Here is a 21456-nt window from a genome sequence, read left to right on the forward strand (position 1 = left end):
CCTTCAGTGACACTGAAGTACATTAAAAAAGCTCCTTTTTTGTCAATTAACAAATCCTAGGACTTAATTCCTTTTCAAGACACCCTGACCTTTAAATCATACATTTCGCCAAGCTGCACGTCCTTGTACCCCAAAAGAACAAAATCATTATCTGACAAATTAGCCAAGACTCCTCTTCGGAAGGAATTATGTCCATACCTGTCCTTGCTGACTTCTTTCAGAAAAGCAGAGTTAATAAAAAGGGGAAATTCCCATTTACCATTTAAATCCTTCCACGCACTGTGGCTCCTATAGCTCTGGACTTTCTTATCAGATGCGGTCACTTCCCTGCCAACATGGAGCATTTCCATACCTCCATCCGCACAACCAGATCCAAGGAAGGAAGGGGCAGGCAGAGTTTACGTGCCAAGAGAAGGTGCCAGTCACATGGTCCAAACCAACGAATTGAAAATCAACCCAGAAATGGATAGCTGGATTTGCAACTACGCAGGAACACTGCAGAGATCTTTCGACATCTGTGTGTGCCTCTCTCTCATTTATATTCTCTTCAGTGCCCCCGGAGGCACCTGTCTCAGCGGGGAGTGGTTTCTGTGGAAACAACTGCTGCTCGGTTTTCCCCTTGGAGAAAGTGTTACTATGGCAACCTTATGTAATGTATATGGCCTAGATTCTTTGTCATAATAAGGTGATGCCGAAGTTCTCACTATAAAATTGGAGCGGATTTGTCTTAGGGGCAAGAAACTTAATTACCTAAAAATTTTATCTAAATGTAAAATACAGCACAAATTATATTGCAGATTAGATGAGAGGGCGGGGGGCACTGTCAGAGAACCACTCACAAAAACAAAAACAAACAAAAACAAAAAAACCTTCTGAATTCCAGTAAACGAGATCCATTTATTTTGTATTTGTGGGAAGTGAGGAGGAAGGAAGACATCAGCTGACATCAGGTCTCAGGACAGCAATCAATATTGCATATTGAAGTGCAAAGGAATTTTTCAGCTTATTCTTCCAGCAACAAGGATCTTGCTATGTCTACTCTGTTCAAAAATGAAGCATCAGCCTCACCATTGCTTATTACACATTATGAAATGGTGCCACATTAAAACTTGAGGAAGTGCCTGAAAGGAGCTGTAAGAGTCAGTGAGGCATAGCGTGCATCAGAGCAGAAGCAGAGAAGGCAAATTGCTGTTCACATGGCTTTCCTTTCAGCTGAGAGGAGACAAACCTATCCACAACCACAGCAGGGAGAGCAGATCTATCAGATCCTATGTGGGAGATAGTCCTAGGGCTGTGCAGGCTGAGAAGAGCTCGCCCTCTAAGTCAGCAGTTGAAAAGCTGCGTGGCTGGGAATAACACGACATGGTGGTCATGTAACAGATGGTTAGTGGCCCCTGTGGTAGGGGATGTGCCTTCCTGCCAGCTATGCCTGTAAACAGCTTTTTTATTGGTAGGAGGCATCACAAGTCAAATGGTTAAGAAATCAGAACACTTACTTACACAAAGAATATGACTTGAGTTTGAAGAATATTGCTGGGCAAGTTTAACCTGGCAGGTGCTAGGCACCACGTAGTCACTTGCTCATTTCCTTCACCTCCCAGTGGGATGAAGTAGAGATTCAGGGAAAAAAAAAAAAAAAAAAAAAAAAGAGTAGAACTCGTGGGTTGAGATAAACCTTTTTTCTAAGATAGAGAAAAGGAAAAGAATTATGAATTTATATATATTTTTATGTACATACACATATAATTATGAATGTGTATGACAAGTGATGCACAAGCAATTGGTCACCACCCCCTGATCAATACCCAGTTAGCCCCTTGAGCTCAGAGAGCTCAGTGAGCTGCCACCACCTTCAAAACTCCTTCTGCACAATGTCATATGGCACAGAATATCCCTTTGGACAGTTTCAGTCAGCTCTTCTAGTTCTGTTCCCTCCCAGCTCCTTGGGCCCTTTGCTGAGAATGGCCTTGGCTCTGTACAACACTGCTTCACAGCAACTATAAATATCAGTGCATTATCAACATTGTTTTTCTCCTAGAGCCAAAACATAGCATTACACCAGTCTGAAAAAAACAATTCCATCTCAGCTGAAACTAAGACAGGAAACATGAATAAAATTCTACCTTGTGTGTTGAGTCTCAGTGGCTCACTATCTCTGCAGACCTGTTGATCTCACAACTTCTATTAGCATAACGTGCGTTAATATACGTGGGCACTGATCTCCTCTGTATGTCCCCAAAAGACAAACGAGTAAACAGCCTGCCTACAGAATATTTCCCAAAATCTTTAAGATCCCCCTGCGCTGCACTGTGCAAAGGGGTATTCACTGTAGATGGGCAACATAGGCAGGAAGCATTGTTTAAAACCACACAGATTTTACATTCCTGCCTTGTGTATGAGAACGATTCATGCTGCCTGAAGGCAAGGTGTTGATTGGGATTTTGCTTCTCCAAGCAGCTATTTAAGAACCAAGTCCAGGGTTTCACAAAAAAGGTGCCAGTGACACAAGTAAGTGGCACATTCTTTAAGCCAAGCCCTCTGTGATGGGATTTCTCTAACTTGGAAAAGTTTACTTGTAAGTTAAAAAAGAAAACTCCTCAATGAATTGCTTTGAAAGCCCAAATATATGCAGAACACCCCCTTTAAGAATCATGCTGACAGTTAACTGTCTTTGCCAGAGGCAATGCACACAGATTATGTGTTCATCCTTTCTATCTGTGAAACTCAAGTGTTCAGTGAAGATGTGAGAGTACTAAACATTTTCTCTTCTTTCCTGAGAAAAGCAAAGGAGTTTGGAGTAATGGTTAACTTAAACCGGGTTTGTGAAAGTTCACCATCACCAGAACATTCTCTGCACCTTGCATGGTTGAAATTTTTATGATTTACTGCATATCTAGTCAGGAGTCAGGCCTATCAGATCTTTGAACCCCGCTTCTCACCTTCTATCCAGAGGACACACCAACTACAGTGTATTACAAATGATATTTTGATTTCTTAAAAAAAAAAGTTATATACTTTCATCAGCTTCTGAATTAATTTTACACACAAATTACATAGTAATTAGACAATGTGTACCGAAACACTGATTTAGTGTCCTAGGAAAGATAGCATACTCAAAAGAAAAGCAATAAAACGAAAAGACTCCATGATCAGATTAGAAATAGCTAAGCTGACACCTAAATTCATGTTATTCTGGTATTTTGCTATGTAAAACATTGAACTTCAGAGAGTACACTGTACAAAGATAAGAGGGACAAACTGAGAAATGAATATGATAACAAAAGATGGTAAAGAAATGAACTTTTTTTTCTTTTAAGGCAAACATTTAACACAAAATGAGAAAGCTCAACTAATTCTCATAGCTGCACCAATTCTCCCAGCATGGATTATCAACTTAAGCACAATAACAGCTGACATGGTTATATGATTTTTAGGCCAAGTTAAGTAACATCTTGTCAGCTTAGTATGGAGGAAATCCATCCCCACTTAACTATGCGAATATTCAATTCATGATCGCTTGCTGCTTCTTCAAGCATACATAGGGTGTAAAGGCATTAGGGGCATAAGTCAGCATCTCACTACTACCAGTGCAGTTCCAGTAAGTTAGCCTAAGAAGGAACTTTGCAGCACTTACATTTCTTACCCTAAATTCTGTCTTTAGCTACCTGGGGATTTCAAGTTACACAGATTTCTGATCTCACTAAGTGACTTGGCTGGGATACTGCTGTGAAGGCAGTTAGACTAACAAAAGACAGATCTGCATATACAGCAGGACTCAGCCCCGCAGAGATGCAGCTATAACTAGTGAACTTGCTGTTGAATTTCCTTCCAGCACAGTTAGCTCACACCAGGAGTACAAGCTTCTCTGGATATCTCAGCATGCTCAATAACAGTCTCTCAGAGAATAGGCTCAGAAAACATGTAATTGAGGTATTATGACCAGGACATTGTTTGGCATATGCCAATGAACATTCTAGCAATCCTACAGCTCAGAAAGGCAGACTTCCAGGGGTTGTCCAAAATGGTATACCAGCAGTATTTATTATACATTTCCTATACCTTTTCCCATGTCGTTACATTAGCCCTATGAAAAAATATATTAGTAACACAATATTACAGATGGCCTTGTTCAAAGGTAGAGAGAAGTGTGAATAGAAACATTGTACAATATTACATTCTTTTTTTGCACATGCCGCCTCAATACACTTCATGCTAGGCTTTTACATAGATAAGCTACATTTAATTCCAGAATATTGACCATTTACCAGATTTGTACTACTTTTCATACTGCAGTTTCTTTCCTCCCATAATCCTCCTATAGTGCCTTCTTTCTGTTTTCTTGCACTGACATGATTTGGATGGGGAAAAATTTTTAGCAGAAAAAAAAAGGGTGAGACGGATTAACAAAGAAACAGGCAGGATTGTCAGGGTGTTGGTTTCTAACCATACCTACCAGCTGCAGATCCCCTTCTCAGGAGTTTTGTGCTTAAGCAATTCATAGAAACCACACACAAAGGCCACCGCATTAGCAGAGAGCTGTGTAATGTAGATAATGGGGAATGCCAAGAAATCTTAACATCTCTCCATGAACTTAGTATCCTCATCTGGGTTACAAGTATCTCCTGCTTGCTCCAATGGCGTTCAAAGGTATCCATTATCTTGAATTCACTGCCTATGCCTTCATGTACTCCTCACAAAGGCTGATGGGCAAATAGACAGGAGGGAACTTCAATACTTAAATATTCAACTCTCCCAGCATTCAGATGAAAATGTAACCAACATTCTTTTTTTAAAATGAGATCTTTCCAGGTTATTCTAAGATAGGAAACTTTCTGAAGCTGCTGTCCTGTTATTAGCAAATAATGAAGCAAGTGAAGGAGGGAACAAAGACTGTGCAGCTGGACTGTTGGTTAAAGCACTAACAGAAAGTCGTGTGTCTGCTTCAGATATTGGCTGTTCATCAAGAGTAGAGCCAAGAGTACATCCCTGATGGTAAAAGCAATTTTGGGGGGTTTCAAAAGGTGCTTTATGACCTGGGAATAACTGCTTTTAGAGAAGACAGGCACAGTGTCTTCTGTGCTGGTTCAGATGTGTACAGTCAAAAGAGATTCTCTTTTGCTGCTGTGAACATCTCCAGACACCTAGCGGGTTTCAAAGTCTTATATTTCTTATGTTTCTTCCTGAAGTGCTACAGTGACTGCCAAGTACTTGAGGCCACATCTACAGCATGGGAACAGATACATCTTGAGCTGGCAGCGATCTGCACACTGCTTCATAAACCTGCAATGCTGGGGAGTTGAGTGCAGTAACAGAGACGCTCTTGCTCTGTGCATGGTCATTAAAAAGCTGCAGAACTGTGCAAGAAGTTTCATTCTATTGTGGGACTTTTCCAGATCATGGGTTCATGAACACTATCTTACTCCTGAGAGCTGGTAGGTCCTGCATCTGATCTCAGTCCCTGCACGGATCTTGCCTGAGTTCAGCCACGGAAATGGTCATCATGGGGGTTAAAATGAATCTGATTTCATCCAGCCTAGAACACACAGGATACACATCAAAGGTGGATTTCTGTCTGAGTTCCTCATGGATTTCAATTTCAATCAACAGCTGCAGGCCTATTTTTTCCTTGTTTTAGAAGCAGAAATCATGGCCAAGGCTCCGGCAGCCAGGCCAGCAAATAGTGACAAGTAGTGTAAACTGATCTGGCAGGCTTCATTAAGGGCCAATTAAAAACCAGCAATCCCCAAGGTTTTTGTGATACGAGTGCATGTGAATTACTCACTCCCTAGGGTGAGATGCAGTGATAATGTTCAACTGCCCGGAGAGTGGAACAAAGACTACTGTGTGAAATTACATGTTGTGACAGCATAACATGCAAAATTCCATCCCCCAACAAGGCTCTTCCTCTCAAAAAAAAAAACAAAAAACCTTGATTACCTAAAAACAAGTCAGCCTATTCCCAAGGGAGCTGAATGACATAGAAAATTCAAGACACCTGCATAAGGTTTAAGTACAAACTCAACATTTGAGCCCTGAACTCAGGATGTTTTGCTTTTTTTCCAATACAAAGTCCATAATTCTCCCAATTTTTAGATTTTACTTTTTTTTCCCCAAGAAATATTTGACAATGGACTTCCCGTACTGGATCAAGTAGTATTATATCAGAATGCCAATAATTAGGGTTCTCTGATTTTTTTGTTCTTGGTGCAAGATTTTCTTGCCTTGTGCCTAAAACAGCCTTATAGTTCTACTATTTGCTTGCAACCTGATGGTTTTCTTTGCTCCACAGGGTGATGGATCCAGAGTTTCTAACCAAAGACTTCAGGATAATATTTCCCTTTTCAATCCAAAATGCTTAGATCACTGGACCAGACAAAAGGTTCCAATCCCAACTATTGCCACTTCACACTGTTTTACTTGATTCTTTCTGTACTCATTTTTTGCAAATTAAATTTGCAAATTAAATATGGAATTGAATGTTTTACACTGATTTATTTTTTTAAAGCCACGCAACATCAAGAGCAGTATGTTAGCTAGTGATCTTGATCTGATTTGTAGGCACAGAGTGGATACAGTAGAAAGAAGCTGCACTGAGTTCATACAGCTCAAGTAGAGGAAGCTACATTAAGGTAACAACAAACAGAAGAGTAAGATTTGCCATTTACCACTTGAAATTGTAGAGTTCTAGTGTCCATCCATGCTTCACTACTTTATCTAGAGAGTCAGGAAAAGCAGATACATAACCATTAACATTATAATTGAAAAGTGGGAAACAATTCTGCAAGATTCCACAGGAGAGGATTCCTAGTTCAGTCAGAAAACTGTCCAAGTTTCCTTCTTTCTCTGGATTGTATCTATGACCAGAAGTTCAGAAGACAAAAAAAGAACTGTTGAAGTTGTCTCATACTCAGAGATCACCACATCTAAGAGGCAGAGCAGAGCTTCTTAGCTGTCTCACAATTTTCACCTCATCTAAGACTCTTCCACTGTTGCAGGTTCTGCATTTTACATCCATTCAGGATTTCAAACACATCTGGAAATGCTTTAATGAGATTATATCTAGTGAGCACTGTACACTGTACACCATGCCATTTGCAAGGGTCTACCCAGCATTTAATCCTTTTCAGACCAGGAGCTAGAAGAATAAGAGATCATTAATTTAAGCTCTTTTGCTTAATTGAGTCTGCATGGGCATCATTTCTCTCCTTTAGACTTTACAGAAGTCATCTTCCATGCACAAATTGTTCTTTGATTTCTGAAAGTTAGAGCTTGGTGAGAAGGAATCAAAGGTGTGAGCATTTTCCTGCTGTCATTTTCCCTACATAACTTAGAGATTGATTTAGACAGATCTCAAATAATCCCAGTGCCTGAAACTAATCTTTTAACTCTAGGAGTTATAAACTCTCTCCTGTTCTTAGGCTGACATTGAAACCACAGAATAGAAAACAACTCCTTGGTTTTGCAGCATAATGCTCTCACACCTGGATGAGCATTTCCAGCAATATATCCTTCATTACGAAGCCTGAGAACTGAAAAATATCACTACTTGTTTTGGCCTCTGAATACAGTCCTGTCACAACAGATGACATTCAAATGGGAATCCTGAGTTGAAAAACATCAATAGGTGACTTTCAGCAATGCTTTTGCTCTTAAAAGCAAGGATGAAATCCTGTGCTCACTGTTTTCTATTGGCTATTTCTATGCTGAGCATTAACGTTTCTCACCGACCCCCCCAGGGTAGTTAATTCTGAGCTTCATGTGTTGGGACTGAATGCAATACTCACAGTATTGTAGTGCAGAACTGGAATTCTTCAAGTAAATATTCCATACCTAAAAGCATTACATCTGTATCACAACACTTCAAGTTGTTAGTCTTATTTCTAAGCAAATTCACAGTAGCATCTCAGGGTGTACAGAGGAACCCCATCCGATTCAAAAATTCTTCCCAGTTCCTGCATTCACTGAGTACTGCCAAGTTCCAGCTTTCTCAGCTCAGATGTAGTACCACGTGCATCTAAGCATTTCTTTTCTAGGGATACAATATCACAAGTGATTCAAACATTATCTATCTCTTGTGTCAAATAAGCTTTCCAAGTACTGCTACAATCAGCAGTGTAGCCAAGCAAGCAATTAATTTAACATAACTTATTACAGACAAAATGGGATTTAAATTTCGTTGTTGACTTGCGAGTAAAGCAAGTAAATAGTTTCTTTTCTTTAGTGTCAGCACCTTACTTGATTTGGATTTCCACAAAACAAAATTAGTAGGGAAAAGCCCACAGTTCTCAGCTAACTGCCTGTCATCAACGTCTGTTTGGGCACTTAGTGCACAGCGTGTTTACCCCTTTTTAATTAAGGGAACTCTAGTATAGTTTTCCACATAGGCATCGTTTTCTTGCTATGAACGACTTGCACCACACCATAAAATAATTTCAAATTAATATTATCTAGTAAATACTTAGACCTAATTAATCCTGTTGCTTTAACTTTATCAGTTGCTTCTTTTAGACCTCATTGAAAGCAAGACGGAGGATGATGAGGACATTTTCAGTTCATACTCTCCCGGATCCATAGACCTTAATTAAAGCCTTCACTACACATGTCCATTCTGGTACCAGCTGACTCCATACCTGCACTAAAGCTAATTAAACCTGGCTATCAGGACCATATTCAGAATTACCGATTAACAATATCCAAAACAAAACCAGTAGCAAAACCCTCCCCCCAAAAAATAAAACAAAAACATAAAACCAAAATCAGCTACAAAATGAAGGAGTCTGGTGCTGGGCCACGGCTCCAGCCGCGGTGCAAAGGGCTGGGGGTCTCATAGCAGCCCCCTGCAGGAGCACTTCTTCGTGTCCTTGGGGCTGGGAGATCATAACCACTGCCAGATAAACAGCTGGTTGTTGTGATCCCAAGTATGGACTTCTACCCTTCTTTTGTGGAGGGCTAAAAGACACAGTTTTATGGATTCTCTTCATCCCTTGCATAAACACAAACAATGGATGCATGGCAACTACCCTGTGTTGCTGAGCTGTTTGGAATAGAAATTGTACTACCATCTTTTGACTGTAAGGAGAACTACACCTTTAGAGTATCTCCCTCCTCTATTAAGTCACTATATTAAGTAACCTCCTTTAATCCAGTGAATGAAACAAAAATACATTTTGATATGGTGACAAAAGACATCCAGCACAGTCAATGAGCTGAGTCTCTTATGAAAAGCAGTCTGGTTTGAATGTACCCACAAGAAGGTCTGTGATTTTGGATAATTGCATTACACTCAAGAGAAGAACCCTAGTCTTAAATGAGTCAGCTATGATGCATCTACATCTACTTCCTTTATCTTACTAAATTGCTTGCAATCAGTGCCACTGTTACAGATCCATGCTTTTCTCCAGAATTCTGTGAGAAGTAGATTGTGTTTTTGCAGTGGAAACTTCCAGTATTTCTGTACATAGCACAGGACACTTCGCCTTTCACAAAGAAAGTTGCTGAACAGAGTAAAGTTGAGACTGGGGTGTTCTGACCTAGGTAAAATTGGCACTAGGTAATTGGATTGTTGAAAATATTGTCCTTCTATCACTGTACAAAGTACGGAACGTACCCAAAAACAATGGGTTGGTGACAGACATTGTATGGAAGAGTGATGTAGCAACAGCAAAAGATTGTGAGCCTGAGACGCTCAACCAATGAGTGCCAGGAGAGGCTTTACCTGTGTCGGACCCGGCGTATGTAACAGAATAGATTCCAGTGATCAGATTTGCAATTCCTCCCGTTAGTAGGAGGTTGCACCCATTATTGCAATAATGAATAAACTGCTCTTCACAGAGATTTTTGCCTGATCAGAAATTTTTGATCTTGAGCGTGTTTCTCACAATTTCCAGTCTGTGTGACTACAACAGTGTTCAGATCTCAAACATATCAGTAGTGTTGACTACAGACTCTCCAAGTTTCAGTGAGAAGATTTGTACCTAGACCAACTTAGAAGTGATAGGACAGTACTACTTTCTGAAATGCACAGTAATCCATACCAAATTATTTGTAGAGAGAAGGTGTCATGTGCAATTAATTGTCCTTGTTAAATTCTTAGCACCCTGAAAAAAGACCACTGGCATTTAGGGTGTGCATTATGGCACACATGGTCTTGTAGTGCTCCACCACTTCTGTCAACGGTTTACAGGCTGGTTTGGTCCAGTTCCATGACCAGCAGGGCGGAGGGATTTTGTGAATCCATGCCTCTGCAAAAGGTTAACAGGACCCCGAAATAATTAAAAACAGCGGCAACAATCTGAGGAGAAACAAACTAATTTACTAAATATGGTATTGGAATGCAAGATAGCACACCATAATACAATATAATCAGAATTGAATGCTATTGAGCATTACCACTTTAACTCCCGGTTCACTACATGATGCTGTGATGTGGAACACCGATAACCAAAATCACAAAACCATGACAACTTTGTAAATTCAGGGCAAAATTGTGGCTTCATTGAAATTGATAGAATATCTGCTGCAGTCCTCAGTGGAGCTGGGCTTTCACTGACAGCATCTAAGAACTGGATCTACGGTCTGAAGAAGAGCAAAGGAGAAAATTAAAACAAAAACCAAAAAACCAGCATGGAACATGTAGTTTTAAAGAGCTCTCAATTTTTTATGTATGTACGGATGTAAAAAAATTGGAAAACAGTATAGATATACAACCAGAGTCAAGATATACAACTAAAGTTAATATAGGTGTTATCTTTCATTTACTTCTCTCACTAGAAGAGTTCCACTAAGTTGCAGTTCCTCTGAAAAAGTGAAATTATATATGATGATTAAGATCAGATCTACTAATTCAAATACATTTGTGTTTTGTTCTGAGCTGTAATGTTACATGAAAGAAGCAATTTTATTACAAAGGAGCAATCCAGGGTCTCCATAGTCAGGTTTCATTTTGACCTCTAATCTACATACTTTCAGTAAGAGACCTTTACATACTGTGGTACAGTGGTGGCTACCTCCTTCACGTTGGACAACCAGTGCATGGGTTTTAGACCAGCTGGATGGAGATTACATTAGACTGCTGAATAATTCAATAAATTCACATGGTATCAAACAACAACAACAACAACAAAAAAAACACCACAAAACCAACCAACCAAACAAAAAAAACACCAGACTTTCTACAGCCCCTGCTCCTCAGCAGCATTGGAAGCAATGCTCCCACTCCCTTAACTACGCAGAATCTAATTTTATCCTGGGTATGTTTAAACAGAGCAACAACTCTTTATCTGCCATTAGTAATGATGTTTCTCTGCATACACGCAGCACCTAAAAAGTTGGTCCTCTCCATTCCTTTTTACCAGTGGGTTCAGAAAGCAACTTACAGTGGTGTCTCTCAAGGCTTGAAGATCCTTGATCTCGAATCCACTGCCTCACCGAAGACACTGATTATTGACATGTTGACGCACTAAGCTTCTGGTCTGTTCTCAGTATTGAAAGTGTTTGTTTACAAGGATACATAGGCAGATAAGTACCACACAGCTGTTCACCTTCTCCTCCAAAGTGGAATAGAGGAGAGAACTGGAAAAAAGAAAGTAAACTTGTGGGCTGAGATGTAGACATTTTTCAAGGATAGAAAAGGGAAAATAATCATAGATTATATATACACAAAACAGGCAAAGCAAAATGTGATTACTCACTGCCTGCTGACTGATGCCTAGCCACTCCTTGGGCAGTAACTGCCAGCTAACTGCCCCCTATTTTATTGTACTGTATGACACCATACAGTATGGAATGCACAATATGGCACTAGTCCTGTATGAGAAATATTAGAGCTGACCTCTTGTCTCGCTCCAATTTATAGGAGGGAGAGGAGGTTCTTTTATTATCTATATACCCGGTGTGAGATTAAGAAGCTACGGTTCAAATGTTGGTCTGACCAGTTTATTACAAATCTTAATCAGGGAAATGGGGAAGGGAAGGACGGACACTATTATGAATTAGGGTAATGGGGGAAGGGAAGGAGGGCGATAGAAAAGATAGAAAAGAAGAAGCAAGGAGTCTTTATAGGAAGCAAGAGGGACATAGTCATCACCATGGATCCAGCGTGGTTCGTAGTTCCGTCTTTGATCCTCAGTAGTGGTGGGTCATCAGGCATTGTTGTCCTGTTGCCAACGACGACGACGACCATGGTGATGATGGCTCTTTTTCAATACTTCAAAGTGTGAGTCAGCTGTTTTTGGAGTGACAGCTCAGATCCAAAGTGGTCGAATCAGCTCTCCTTTGAGTGACAGATCAAACCCAAGGTGGTTGAGTCAGTTCTCCTTGCGGTGGCAGCTTCTGGCTCTGGGATCTCAGCAGGAACCTCCTTTGTTCTTATCTTTCTGGCCTTGCCAGCAGATAAGAGGAAGCAGGGAGGCACCAACTTGCATCTTGCCTTCGCAAGATACAATGGTATCATCCCCCAGCCTTCCATACTTAGCTGGAGCGGTTTGGCCACAGGCCAGATCTTCTGCCAGTGAACACTCCTGAGCTCTTCTACAGAGCAAGCAGCTCTGGGGGAAGGGGCTTGCAAATGTTCCCAAAGCGATATCGATTGTCACACAGTTAGCACCCATCAGTTGCCTCCTTGACAAGTCACTCAGAGTCTTATCACAAGAAAAACCTCAGGAAGCAAGCTTTGAGCCAAAAAAAACTAAAGAAGGATTCTCACACCTCTAAGAAACTGTTGCATTAAAAGATAACATGAAGAGAGACTATCTGAATCTAAACAGAATTCTAAGAAGAGCCTGGGCATCTGTCAGATAGAGGTAACCTCTAAACGGAGTTTAAATCCAGAGCAGGTTTTTTTGTCTGACACTTGGATCCCAGACAAAGTATTCTGACTCTTTGCTAGCAGAAGTTGAGCTAAAATACAGGTAGGTGCAAAGGGGTTGTTTGTATTTCTTTTGGCTTCTCTCTGTACCTATTAACTTTGTTATCTATGGTTTGGTTTATGTAAACAAATTATTCTTCCACTTTCATCTTGTGGAGGATTTTCAGTTAGCTGGCAATAATTAAAACATTCCTCTCCTATGGGTGCGGATTATCATTAAGACATGGGGGTCAGACCACTTCTCAGAGTGCCAACATCTGATCACAATATCATCACACAGAATAAAGAAAAGCTCAGGAGGGCCTCCTTTTTCTAGGCAGTTTAGCCTGGCTGAGAAACTGACAGTGCAGGAGTCACTGAAATGGTGAAAATATTGAAATAGTGTTGGGCAATACAACATTTCATGATTTTGCATTTTCACAGAAATTATTTCCATGTGTTCACTTACATCTGGATTGAATTCTGAGATTTCTCTGCATGCTGCAGCATGAAACTAATGATCTACATTTGATTCTAGATGCCCCGCAGGTCTATGTTTTGATATGCCTTTGTCTCTTACCCCCTGGTCTTCTTTTTGAAATGTGTTAAAACCACTTGCTTTATGCATATGTTTTCAAGCTTTTATTCTGTACTAAAAATATCAGGAAAACAAGACGACAGCACAAGTAAATATCAAAAGACACACATATATATGTATTTTAAATCAAGTATATTCTGGAAAGAGTTTGCGGAATAAATCCCATTTGGGAAGTTTAGATACAAAAAATCCAGCTGCTTCTGAATACCAAGTGCACCGGTGAAAGTCTCTGAAATTGCAGAAATGTCTTAAATCAACAAAACATATCTCCGACACAAAACAAGAACAGCAGCAACAAAAGAACCACAGAACATTCCTATTTAGATAGACTTCAGTGCCAGTTGAAGTATGTCTGTTATCAAAAATATACACAGCAAAGCACAAAGAGGGGAGGGAATTTTTGTTGCTTCAGGCTATTGCAAAGCTAAGAAGAAGGTGAAAGCAGTTATACTGCTGAGGGACCTATGCAGAGTTAGGAACCAGACTGAGTCACATGATAGCTGGAATCCTCTGGAAAAGCTTTCTATCCACTTGGTTAGAATATTTCAAGGTCTGCATGGATGAACATGAGTTCATTGGTTTGGAGCTTGATTGAACATTCACTGAAACCAATTGTGACTTCCTACAACTTGTAAAAGGTCTTTGATCAGATGCTAAAAGAATAAGATCCTTCCTTTTTTTACATCCTTTCTTTCACTGTGCAAAACATTAAAAAAAAGTTTAGGTATAACTTGTTCAAATCATTCATGACATGTAGTATATCAAAAAATATGCACGTAAAACACTTGTAGGAAACACTAGAAATACCTAAGACAGAGACTAGTTCCTTCACTGTAGTGGTAGAAAATACTGAGGAGTCTGCAAAAATGACAATATTACTTTTTTAAAACTAAAGAGATCCCATATTTTCGGACTGTGATTTCTTGTCATCTCCAAAAGGACATCTAGTATTGTATGCCCCTTAGTTCCATCCTTCAGAGATGCAGCCCTTTGGCAGAAATTCATATCCTGCATAATTCAACTATTGGCATGACTGCACTCTAAAGCAGTGCCACAAAATGGATTGGTCCTACTGAAATTTGAATATATTTTATTTACATATTTTAAATGTACCATTTCCCAGACCTAGTTTTGAAGTCAGTCACACTGGCATAAGTAACTTCACTAAATGAGGATAAGTGAGCTGCTGGAAGCTACTGAAAGAACACTGCACTGCACTGCCTGAATGTGAAAAAAAAATGGAGCCAAGATGTCCTCTCTGCAGATAGTAACCCTCACAGGTAGCTTCATTAGCTATGATACAACATGAAGAATCTTCCTACTGAAAATCCCTAACCTCTTCTTATCCTCTGATATCAGTTGTGTGAAGTTTTGAAACTCACATTACAAGATGATAATTTCCAGCTGGTTTTTAAAAGGGCAAAGGTAAAATCTATGCAAAAGCAGGTTAATAACTGCAGTATGAAAAATAAACACAAGTGTTAGCATTTCTTCGCATACAGTGATACAAACAGTGTAAAAAACACTTGCGGTGAAATGGCTGGAGACAGAGTGTACAAATTTGGCAGGTAAGATGACTATATAAAAAGAAATTACAATTGGCCTTGCTCTGACTGATCTGCTGAAAATCATGTCCTTTATCAAATGTTTTCCCTCCACTTGGAAGGAAGCAGCTAAGGAATATCATGCTGTGCTTGTATACGACTAAATTAATCGAGTAATGAAACATTCAGAGAAGAAACAGAACAACTCTTTCCATGATACACAGATTTTTATACAGTGCTTATAAAGTGCTGAATGGCTATTATGATAAAAGCACTCTAACTCCCAAGAAATGCATATTTATTTTTCTATTTAAATGCTACCTCACTACAGACTCTGTGACATATCTGAAGGAATTACAAGAGCAGTAATATCACAGAACAGTGTCTTCTATTTAGAAATCAGCATAGGCATTTGGACTTCTAGCTGCAAAGAGATGTCTACATATCCCTAGGGATCAGGCTGTTCCTAATCAGTGTGATTCATCTTGCTATCGAGGGTCTGCGTAATTTCTTACACATTACCTCACCCTTATGTTTTCAGATGTCTGAGGAGCTCCAAAGTATTCTACAAAAGAATTTATCTTATTCATCCTTCTACATATGATGTGTCCCTTTCAAGTCCTAAAATTGGCCTTAAATTTGTCAGCAACTGCTTTGCTAGAGTCTTGTTTTTATCAACGTGTCACATCCCATCGCTAAACTAATGTTACACAGATTCAACACCACATTGACATGAAGCACCTTGCTATAACTGTACTGAAGTACCTTTGATGCTTTTAGTTTCGTATTCCTTCCTTCAATCCCCTTATAGATTTCTTTAGGCAATAATGAGCTTGACTTTTGATGCTCCAGTGTTTGAAGTGCTGAACATTTGCATGCAAATAGACAGATTTCACTGAAAATAAGCAGAAAATAAGACTGGCATTTTTTGATGATTGGTGGGACTGAATCTCCTCAGCGTTTCTGCATAAGACTGACTAAAGAGATGTACTATCGTTATGCCAGATATGTCCCCTATAGGTAGACTATTTTGTACTCTCACAGGAATTTAGCTTCTCTGGTATTTTAAGCACAAGCGTTGAAGTGGGATGAATATTACTTGGCAGCTGATCTTCTCAACTGCTCACAAATATTCCTCAGTATGGAGAAACATTTTGTTGTATTATGTTATGAAGGTGTTATCACTTGTATCTCCAGTTTGGCCTACCTTAAATGTCCTTTACACCCCCAGTCCCCTACACTCTATTGCCATAAAAACAGGTTACTGAAACTGCCAGAAGCTTATCAAAGAATACTATCTGGTGCTCAGGGATTAATGTTTTTAGCTGATATACATGTGTTTAGGAGCATAACATTAGGAGAGATTCACATTAGTTCAATACACACAGGAAGATGCTTATGACCTACTCCACCCATACTGCAAAGCATTTCTGTAATGACAAATGTAGCCTACAGAACAAACCTCACAGAAGGTCAATGGAAACTCCGAATGCAGACCAGAACAAGCAACAGTAGCCAAGCACAGTGGTGATGTCTGATGCACTCTCTCTCTCTCAAAAAAAAAAAAGGAGGTAAGGACAGGACTTGAACCTAGAGAGCAAAAAGCATCTGGCACAAATGAGCAAACATTTACCTGTAACTGATAAGGATCTGCAGGCCTCCACAGCAGTGAAGATGAACAAGATTTATCATAACTAGAGACAAATGACAGCATGATCAGGGCTACAAATTCTAATTTAATAATATAATCAATATAAAATGGAGTGTGCTGCTTTTACTCCAGCACATGAACTCAAGGCCTGTTCTCCCAATCCCGGCAGGTGATGTACAGACAAATACGAGGCATATGAGTATCTCCTCACTTACAGTGCCTATGCCATTCACAAGAGGATGAGTGCAGAGCTACAGCAGAGCTTTTGGTGAATATTTCAAGCTAAAATTCCAGATCCAAAGCATAATTATGAATAGATGGTCGTATCTGCCCAAGGTCACAGTTCCACGGAAAGATGTCAGTAGATTCAAACAACTTATCAAAGATGTTTTTCTTTTAAAGCTAGTGTACGTATGAACCAATGAGTCAAACTGCCCTATGTGGCTCCTTTATTCAACAGAGGCAGCAAGAATAATTTGTACGTGGAAATCTTCTAAATAAAAATGCATACGTTGGCATGACTATATGTTGAAGAGCTACTGCACAGGGGCACGAGAATTATAATATTAGGGGATTATTATGAGAGCAGTACTCCAAATTCTCAAATGCAATTTCTCAGAAATAGGAACAAATAACTCTTTCTCTTAGGTGAGCTTGCAGCACTGGCTAGTAAAAAAATTTTCTGAAGACCTGGAACAAATAAAAGTTGCTTCTGTCGCACTCCTCTTTTCCCAACTTTTCAAGAATATTGCAGGCCTAGAAAATTTACCAGTTTGACTGATGGATTTTATTTCATCTGCATTGTTTTTCATTTTTTGTTTTTACCTTGAGTCTTTTCTACTTATATCTTTGGTTTTGTTTTCTGATCCTTTTTCCTTTTCTTCCTAAGTGCTTCAAAATTAACATTTAAAAAAAAAAGGTAACAGGACAGGGGGATACAGCTTTCAAGAACACGGACAAATGCTATGAGAGGGGTACAAAATTTGGCACATAGCCTTACGTTACGTCAGTCGTGGTTCAACATGAACCTAGCTTAAGCCACCTAGAGTGTTTCTTCTCTGATATACTGCAGGCATACCTAAATTGATGGAGCTAGACCTGCTAAAAAGTAAAGTCCTCAAGTGTGAGGCTCTCTGGGTGGTTCCTCATGCCATCCAGTGGTGGTCATGAAAAACTGAGATCTTTGGCAGAAAAGGCCACTAAAATTATATAGTATATTAAAATTCTCAGTGACTTTTCTGCCCATGAAAATGCAAGAATTTTAGTATAATCCATGATCAACAGACATTCAAAAGGATGAGAGTAAAAATTAACTCAAAATTTTATAGTATTCTATAGTCTATTTGAAAACCTGTAAGATCCAAAGTTCTTCCTTTCCCTTGTTGCCAGGGCTTCTGTTTTGGCATTTCATAAGCATCAATTCTTTACAGTTTTGCAACTTTCTCTTCTAAGGTCTTTCTTCTGTCAGCTTGACAAAGACCATTTTCTTTATATACACTTCATATATTGTTTTTTCTCTTCCTCTCCCCCCCCCCCCTCACCCCCCCCTCAGGCCTTCTCTCTTCTGTGCTCCTAATTTACACACAGCAATGTTTTACACTTCCTTGCTATTATTTTCCTATGTATCTGTCCCATTTTGTAAGGAATACATCCATGCTGCCTACAAGGTTGCCTGAGGGAGACCTCCAGCATCCTTCCTACTCTATATATGATATGATTGTCTAATCACTTCCTCTCTCTTTCAGTTTTCTCTTCAGTCTTACATCACCCTTCTGTGCTCTTGCCACTATCAAACTGCTAAATTGTTTCTGTGAACAGCTGGGAGGCACACATTTTTTTTAAATTAATATTCGTTCAGGACAGGGGATGTTGCTGACCTCTCTCAGAGTACTAACTCATATTCAAGCCCAAGAATTGCTGACTCACAATATTTGAGACTAAGGAAATGTGACTGTGGATGCAGTCTGCTTTTGAGATTTCTAAGAAACTGAGGATGACGGCATTTCATCAGTATTAATACTGCTCTGGTCTTTAGAACACATTGCATTCTGACAGTACAGCTTGGTACACTATGATTTTTATTTGCTTCAAAATCCTAACCTCAGCTCAGTAAGGAGTTGCTGGTTATGGCATAAATCACTGTGATAGCAATCATGTAAAGACTAGTTTACAATCAGGCAAGGAAGCAGCGGGTGTAAAATCAGCTGTCAGGACAATACAGGATGAAAAAACCTGGAAAATCAATGTCTTCAGATAGAGCTAGTAAGTGTTACTGAAACATGGGTATTTGTATATTATTTGACAGGCATACATACATTTTCCTCTACATACGTTTATCCAAAAAAATCAGTGTGCAAGCACACATATGGCAAGACATTCTCTCAAGAGCATGAAGGGAGGTTTTTAACTCCTAGCTTTACAGACCAGGGCAGGCACAGAGGTCAGAGTCACAGTTAGCTGAGAGCTTCAGTTCTCAGCTTGGCTGGGCAGGGGGGGAAAAGGAGTCACACAACCAAGCACTGGTAGCACAGCTCTTCAGACAGCAGTAATCCATATGAAAAACAGGTTTCAGAAAAGAGCTCAGGAGCTCATTGTGTTCTTAACATTGGGTTCTAACTGACTGTGCTTTCTCCAACACAGGTGCATTTAAGCCTTTTTTTTTTTTTTTCCTCTTGAGCCAAAGCTGCTGTCCTGGTCTAATTATCACAAGCTCAAACAAAAGCTCAAAACAACAGATCAGTCAACACAAACATGGTAATTGCTCAACACCAACACTTCTGAATGAATATTTAAAAAGTCTATTTGATGACTTAAGTCATATTTATCACACAACAGTTTTTTGTTCCTCTATCAGTCCACTCAGATTTGACCATGTTATTTTTAGCAAATGAGACCCGGGATAAAAAAGGAAGACCCATTTTACTATACTGAATACTGTACTACCCAAGAACTGCAGCTAGCTACTTGCAGTTTACTATCAGGTCTGAAATCAGATTACACTGACAGGAAGAGAAAGTGTTCTCGCATTAACCTGTCAGCTTCTTCCTCACCAAAGCACTGCAGCTTCAGGATTGAACAGTCTTTAGTCATAAATACCAACAGCTCTGCAAACATCTGCATAACGAATCATCATCTACCCTCCCATGTTTTCTGTCACCACTGAAGTTTGAGGAAAAATTCCTGACTAGATCTGTTTGTTTGCTTCACTGCAAAATGACTTTTTTGAAAAAAAAAAACTAGCATCTTTTTGTTGTTGTTACACACAAACAGAATGGAGAAACACAGCCTGGTTCTTTGCATAATCAGCTGTCCAGTAGAAACATTTTCCTCCATTTTCAGTGGACTTCTTTTTTTAAACTTCTAGATCCCTAAAGATGACTTTCGAGTTTGTTTTTATTCACCAGTTTGAAGCAGTTGCACAAAGCAAGACAGGGCAAAGTTACCTCAGCACAAACTGCTTTCACAACCAGCCTAGGCCAGTACACGGAAATACCCCATGATGGCTTTCCTGCACTGCTAGATATGGCATGTAATGGGGACAAATCTTTCTTATGTATTTTTAAAGGGCAAATTTTAGCCTGCTCTCCATTTCAATTCTGTTCACACAAGTGAAACTTACCGAAGAGCAATTGAACTAGAGGCTGAGATTCACACAAGTCACCTGTCAGCCCTTTCAAGCTCTTTTTTCTCTACAGCAGGTAGCTTCACACCATTCTGACCCAAGGTAAGGGCTTTGATGTACAGAACAAACAAATAAATAGAAGTGTGTGTAGAAAGGCCCATCTGTAGGTCAGGAAAAAAAGATAAGCTTCAAGAAAAGAATCCATGGCCTAGAGGTGGGTCCCACATTCTCATTTACAAAACATTACAGCCTTGATCCATAATCTATGCCCTTTTAATCCTGCTCTTGTATCCCTGAGGAATAGTTATCCTTTGTCTCTCTTAGAGTTGGAGCTGTGAATGTAGGGAGATCAAATCTTTGTAAAATGCCTCACCTATGTGTAGCAGTATTACAAAGGCAGCTTTCCATGACTGTATTTTTCTATGGGAGCAGTATTCTTTTCCACAAGCAGCAAACATTTGCCAATTAACTCTTATCGTTATACACTTGGAGGTCTTGGACTGCATACAAGGTGCAAAATACCCAGAAAGTAAAAGCACACACACACAGATAAAAACATTTGCCAAAAAATCCTCCTATAAACTTTCATTACAAAAATTAACCATTTATTTAGACCTGTGGGACCAAATGCTGCTTAATGAGACATTATACAAACATTATAAAACAATGAGTTAGTCACACAGCGTTCTTTCCTCTGCAACAAGCCAGCTAAAGGTTGTGCTCAAAAAGATGTCTGTTTAACCTGACATGGGTGCATATACAAGACAAACACGAGAGTGGATGGAAGAATGAAGACAAGAGAAGATTTTGTAAGAATCTAGGCAAAATCCAGCTAAGATAATAGTGGGAAGAGTTCTTCTCTTAAGAAGAACTAGTTCTCATTTCAAATTAGAATAGTAAAATTGATTGATAATAATGTGAGATTGAAATGCAAATGGAAAGACATGCAATGGAAATAGACAATCCTATCTTGTTACACATGCATTATTTGAGGAAGGAAAGAAACTGAGCTCAAATCTACGCTTTGCTGCTCACAGCATTTGCTGTCTGGCAAATACACATGAACTGTGTGAAAATGTTTAGGGATTTGACATTCATTGGCAAGGAGGAAGCTCATCCTCTGCACTCCTTGCAGTTGCTGACAGTCAGCCAACACGCCCCTACTCAGGTGTCAGTGGTCTAAATGACGACCATACC

General features: G+C 39.6%; 1 protein-coding gene and 1 long non-coding RNA gene across 4 annotated transcripts in view; one reads left to right on the forward strand and one right to left on the reverse strand.

The window, feature by feature from the left end:
• Nucleotides 1-592, reverse strand: part of TRIM2 (tripartite motif containing 2) — an 85105-nt gene extending 84513 nt beyond the window's left edge. Inside the window, exon 1 of one of the 2 annotated variants that reach the window (XM_052690275.1) lies at nucleotides 260-592. The gene's annotated coding sequence lies outside the window, so the exon portion shown is untranslated. The remainder of the gene's footprint in view (nucleotides 1-259) is intronic. The other variant, XM_052690287.1, reaches the window with a different exon arrangement.
• LOC128084344 (uncharacterized) overlaps nucleotides 1-9834 on the forward strand; it is a 48721-nt gene extending 38887 nt beyond the window's left edge. For both annotated transcript variants that reach the window (XR_008208483.1, XR_008208482.1), the window contains exon 5: nucleotides 5187-9834. This is a non-coding gene — a long non-coding RNA (uncharacterized LOC128084344). The remainder of the gene's footprint in view (nucleotides 1-5186) is intronic.
• Nucleotides 9835-21456: the final 11622 nt, after the last annotated feature.

The sequence above is a fragment of the Tympanuchus pallidicinctus genome, unplaced genomic scaffold (genome assembly GCF_026119805.1).
Source record: "Tympanuchus pallidicinctus isolate F22 unplaced genomic scaffold, pur_lepc_1.0 scaffold26, whole genome shotgun sequence".
NCBI lineage: Eukaryota > Metazoa > Chordata > Aves > Galliformes > Phasianidae > Tympanuchus > Tympanuchus pallidicinctus.